This window comes from Pleurodeles waltl, chromosome 11, assembly GCF_031143425.1.
Source record: "Pleurodeles waltl isolate 20211129_DDA chromosome 11, aPleWal1.hap1.20221129, whole genome shotgun sequence".
NCBI lineage: Eukaryota > Metazoa > Chordata > Amphibia > Caudata > Salamandridae > Pleurodeles > Pleurodeles waltl.
In genome coordinates this window covers 142,679,787-142,685,971 of record NC_090450.1, presented here as the reverse complement: position 1 = coordinate 142,685,971, position 6,185 = coordinate 142,679,787, and positions in this window count along the sequence as shown.

Sequence of the window (6,185 nt, the reverse complement as noted above, 5' to 3'; positions counted from 1 at the left end):
TTAAACAGGAAATCATCCTCTATTGGCTCTGAATGCATTGCTACGTTGTGGAACGTAGCTGCCCTGGATAGTACCTGCGTATACGCAGTACTGTCCTCTGGAGGTGACGGCTTTGTTGGATAACAATCCGGACTGTTATCCGATACTGGTGCATCATATAAGTCCTATGCATCAGCATCATCCTGTGTCATCCCTGTATGTGTGGGTGACTGCATTGGAGGTGTTCCCACTGGAGACAGTTGTGGTGAGTGTGGTGGGGACGGTTGTTGTGAAAACCTTGGTGGTGGGGATTTGTTTCTAACCACCTTCACCTTAGGCTGCATTTCTGTCTCCTGAAATGGCAGTTTCCTTTTAGACTTGATTGGAGGTAGAGTTTGTATTTTTCCAGTCTCTTTCTGGATATGCAACCTCCTTTGTGTATCGTCCATACTTAATTCCTGCTCAAATCTATGTCTTTCCTTCATTTGGCTGGAAAGTCCTTGCTCTTCTGTGTAAGAGCTTCTTTTCGGCTCCGAAGCCGCTTTTTTCGGTACCGAGGTTTAAGATATAGGGCCTGATTACAACTTTGGAGGACGGGGTTAAACCGTCCCAAAAGTGACGGATATACCACCTACCGTATTACGAGTCCATTATATCCTATGGAACTCGTAATACGGTAGGTGGTATATCCGTCACTTTTGGGACGGTTTAACACCGTCCTCCAAAGTTGTAATCAGGCCCATAGTTTTTTCGGTTCAGATTATATTTTTCTCACTTTGGGTGGGCCGAACTCTCAGTGTCAAGAGCGTTCGGTGCTGGAATCTCGACCTGAGTCAGAAGTCTTCGGCAAATCCCTGGCCTTTTTCGGTGCCGATGTTTGGTCACCTTCTTTTCGATGGGTTGGCCTATTGGCTGTGGCGTCCCCTTGGCCTTAAAGATCTTTGTGTGAGTTTTGGATGGGGCAGGTTTACTCACTGTTCGCTGCACCATCGAGGTTCGGTCACTTTTGGTTTCGTCAGAGTCCGATCCCTGGATGGAAATGCTTTCATCCTCTCCGACCTCGAGTTGCTCTCTCTGTGTCGACGCCATTTGCAGTCTTCTTGCTCGTCGATCTCGTAGGGTCTTTTTTGATCGAAACGCTCGACAAGCCTCGCAAGTATCCTCCCTGTGTTCCGGTGATAAACACAGATTACAGACCAGGTGCTGGTCTGTATAGGGATACTTCGAATGACACTTAGGACAGAAGCGGAAGGGTGTCCGGTCCCTGGGTGTGGTATGGCTGACCAGGCCCCGGTGAAGAACGGAAGCCCCGAAGGGAAGCCGGAGCGCTCTTGCTGTCAGTGCCGATACAATAACACTAACCCGGTACCGAACGAGAACAATACCGTCAAATTTTCGATAATTTAGCTAACTTTCCCGATTCGAAATACGGAGCGAAGAGGAACACGTCCGAACCCGATGGCGGAAAGAAAACAATCGAAGATGGAGTCGACGCCCATGCGCAATGGAGCTGAAAGGGAGGAGTCACTCGGTCTCGTGACTCGAAAAGACTTCTTCGAAGAAAAACAACTTGTAACACACCGAGCCCAACACTAGATGGCAGGATAATGCACAGCATGTGTAGCTGCAGCTACACATGCCACCGAACATTATATACATATACATATATATATATATATATATATATATATATTTATATACACACACTTCTACCTCTGCCCATATAGTGTACCCAGAGGATCTGCCACACAATAGGGACCTCCTTTGAAATTCTTCCAGATCCCTGGCGCAGAGCTACCCGTTTGCATCCAGGGCCATCACCTGCCACTGCCTGTCATTTAGTACAGCCTTTTCGTCTTACTGAATAGGTCCCTGGGTTATTGCTCTGCCCTGATGTTTCCATGGCCTTTCCAACATATCATGGTACCTTATTCTCTCCCCCCTCTCGATGCCTCATCCCCTCAAGGCCCGAAGTATGCTGTTGATACTTCATTTCTGGGCTCCTAGCGTGCTTGCCTCGATTACTGGCTCACCCTTCCGCCTGACCACAGTGCTCCTCGTTGACCTGTTCCAGGTGCCTTCCACATGTCCTTGTCCCTCTCCCGGCCCTCCCAGACACTGCATCCACGATCACCTGGGCCTAGCCATTCCTTTACCACCACCAAACGCCCTTCCTTCTCTCAGTTGTATCCATGAATGTTAATGACCCGTCCACTTACGTTAAGATGAAAGAAGCTGACCTAAATCCCTTCGCCCCAACTTGGTTCTGTTGCAGGAGACACAACTCATTGATGCAGAAAGTTAGAAGCTTCACAGGGAATAAGTGGGTAGGGAATATCATGCTAGCAAGAAATTCCGAAGGCGAGATGAGGCCCCTTCTGGGCATCTTTATTGGAAGGGGGGCAAAGCCATATTGGCGTCAAAACATCTTACGCATCAGGTGAGAAAGATATGGCGAGATCCTCACAGCCACTACATTTTTCTCAAGGCATCTCTTTTGGCCCAGGCTTTCTAGGTTGGTTCCATCTATACCCTGGTTCAAGGAAAATGGGACACCTTTGCTGCTATAGCCCGTCGTATCCAACACCAACACTACGCACCAAGTCCATCCTTGTGGTGGCTGGAATAGGATACTCAACCTGTTCTTTAATAAATCTGTCCTCCCTCACTGTAGCAAGTTGGCTCTGTATGTACTATTTCAAAGTAAGAAATAGCATGCACAAAGTCCAAGGGTTCCCCTTAGAGGTAAGATATTGGCAAAAAGAGATAATTCTAATGCTCTATTTTGTGGTAGTGTGGTCGAGCAGTAGGCTTATCAGAGGGTAGTGTTAAGCATTTGTTGTACACACACAGGCAATAAATGGGGAACACACACTCAAAGACAATTCCAGGCCAATAGGTTCTTATATAGAAAAATATATTTTCTTAGTTTATTTTAAGAACCACAGGTTCAAGATTTACAAACAATACTTTAAATGAAAGGTATTTCACTTAGGAACTTTAGGAACTTTGAATTAGCAAAATAGCATATACAGTTTTCACACAAATGACAATAAGCTATTTTAAAACTGGACACTGCAATTTTCAACAGTTCCTGGGGGAGGTAAGTGTTTGTTAGTTTTGCAGGTAAGTAAACCACCTACAGGGTTTAAATTTGGGTCCAAGGTAGCCCACCGTTGGGGGTTCAGAGCAACCCCAAAGTTACCACACCAGCAGCTCAGGGCCGGTCAGGTGCAGAGGTCAAAGTGGTGCCCAAAACGCATAGTCTTCAATGGAGAAGTGGGTGCCCCGGTTCCAGTCTGCCAGCAGGTAAGTACCCGCGTCTTCGGAGGGCAGACCAGGGGGGTTTTGTAGGGCACCGGGGGGACACAAGTCAGCACAAAAAGTACACCCTCAGCGGCACGGGGGCGGCCGGGTGCAGTGTGCAAACAGGCGCCAGGTTTGCAATGGAGTTCAATGGGAGACCAAGGGGTCTCTTCAGCGATGCAGGCAGGCAAGGGGGGGGGGGGGCTCCTCGGGGTAGCCACCACATGGGCAAGGGAGAGGGCCACCTGGGGGTCGCTCCTGCACTTCAGGTCGGATCCTTCAGGTCCTGGGGGCTGCGGGTGCAGTGTCCTTACCAGGCGTCGGGTCTTTGAAGCAGGCAGTCGCGGTCAGGGGGGAGCCTCTGGATTCCCTCTGCAGGCGTCGCTGCGGGGGCTCAGGGGGGTCAACTCTGGCTACTCGCGGGCTCGCAGTCGCCGGGGAGTCCTCCCTGTAGTGTTTGTTCTCCACAAGTCGAGCCGGGGGTGTCAGGTGCGGAGTGCAAAGTCTCACGCTTCCGGCGGGAAACATGTGTTCTTTCAAAGTTGCTTCTTTGTTGCAAAGATGCTTCTTTCTTGGAGCAGGGCCGCTGTCCTCTGGAGTTCTTGGTCCTTTTAGATGCAGGGTAGTCCTCTGAGGCTTCAGAGGTCGCTGGACCCTGTGGAACGCGTCGCTGGAGCAGTTCTTGTGAAGTGGGGAGACAGGCCGGTAGAGCTGGGGCCAAAGCAGTTGGTGTGTCAGTCTTCGCTGCAGGTTTTTCAGCTCAGCAGTCCTTCTTCGTCTTAGGTTGCAGGAATCTATCTTGCTGTGTTCTGGGAGCCCCTAAATACTAAATTTAGGGATGTGTTTAGGTCTGGGGGGTTAGTAGCCAATGGCTACTAGCCCCGAGGGTGGCTACACCCTCTTTGTGCCTCCTCCCTGAGGGGAGGGGGGCACATCCCTAATCCTATTGGGGGAATCCTCCATCTGCAAGATGGAGGATTTCTAAAAGTCAGAGTCACCTCAGACTCAGGACACCTTAGGGGCTGTCCTGACTGGCCAGCGACTCCTCCTTGTTTTTCTCATTATCTCCTCCAGCCTTGCCGCCAAAAGGGGGGCCGTGGCTGGAGGGGGCAGGCAACTCCACTAGCTGGAGTGCCCTGGGGTGCTGTAACAAAGGGGGTGAGCCTTTGAGGCTCACCGCCAGGTGTTACAGTTCCTGCAGGGGGAGGTGAGAAGCACCTCCACCCAGTACAGGCTTTGTTACTAGCCACAGAGTGACAAAGGCACTCTCCCCATGTGGCCAGCAACATGTCTGTGTGTGGCAGGCTGCTAAAACTAGGCAGCCCACACTGGAAGTCAGTATGATTTCAGGGGGCATCTCTAAGATGCCCTCTGGGGTGCATTTCACAATAAAAATGTACACTGGCATCAGTGTGCATTTATTGTGCTGAGAAGTTTGATACCAAACTTCACAGTTTTCAGTGTAGCCATTATGGTGCTGTGGAGTTTGTGTATGACAGACTCCCAGACCATATACTCTTATGGCTACCCTGCACTTACAATGTCTAAGGTTTTGCTTAGACACTGTAGGGGCATAGTGCTCATGCACTTATGCCCTCACCTATGGTATAGTGCACCCTGCCTTAGGGCTGTAAGGCCTGCTAGAGGGGTGACTTATCTATACCTATAGGCAGTGTGAGGTTGGCATGGCACCCTGAGAGGAGTGCCATGTCGACTTAGTCATTTTATCCCCACCAGCACACACAATCTGGCAAGCAGTGTGTCTGTGCTGAGTGAGGGGTCCCCAGGGTGGCATAAGAAATGCTGCAGTCCTTAGAGACCTTCCCTGGCATCAGGGCCCTTGGTACCAGGGGTACCAGTTACAAGGGACTTACCTGGATGCCAGGGTGTGCCAATTGTGGAAACAAAAGTACAGGTTAGGGAAAGAACACTGGTGCTGGGGCCTGGTTAGCAGGCCTCAGCACACTTTCAAATCATAACTTGGCATCAGCAAAGGCAAAAAGTCAGGGGGTAACCATGCCAAGGAGGCATTTCCTTACACTCACTCTCCCGCCTCTTCAGCTAGGGTTCTCTGATTTCACACTTGTGGAGGCTATTGCACCCCCAGGCTCTGGACTATACATTTACTTCCTGTGACCATGGCACTCATATGCGAATTGACTATTTCCTGTTAGCCCACCCAAGTGGTCTCACCTGACAGATGCATCCACCTCTCTCTAAGGAGTGTCTGATCATGACACGGTCCAGGTGTGGCTACACCTGGGATTCACTCCTCCGGCACAGTGGCGGCTGAATCTTTCCAATTACAAACTGCCAGATGACACCTCCACAGTCTATGGGGCCACCTGGTGTTCTCTGGGCAGCAGGAAAGGAGACAATATAGGGAACATAATGCAGGACACTACCTCCGCTAAGCAGGAGGCTCTCAAAGCACAGGAGGCCTTGGAGTATGCCACTGGTACGTTCACCACCTGTTACTCCTCCGCGGCCTCCTCATCCTGGCCATCCTTCACGAAGATGCTCACACCACTTGGAGTTGGAGATCTTCTGCTCCTACTATGCTTCTTTATACACCTTGGACACCGACTTTGCCCCGCTGACATTGCTGCCTTCCTGGAGCAAAATGCAATACCACCCCTTTCCCCAGCTCAATAGTCCCAGCTTGATCTCCCATCGCAGAGGATGAGATTCAGGAAGTCACAGCAGTTGGAGGTCATAGCAGGCCTGCTGTACAATAAACCCCTGGGCAGCAATGGATACCCCGCTGAATTCTATAGGATACACAAGGACATGTTAGCCCATTACCGTGCCAGATTTTCTCAGAGTCGCTATCATCACGCTTCTATCCAAGCCGGACAATGACCCCCTGCATGAGTTAGAGCCCCCATATCTTTCCTTAA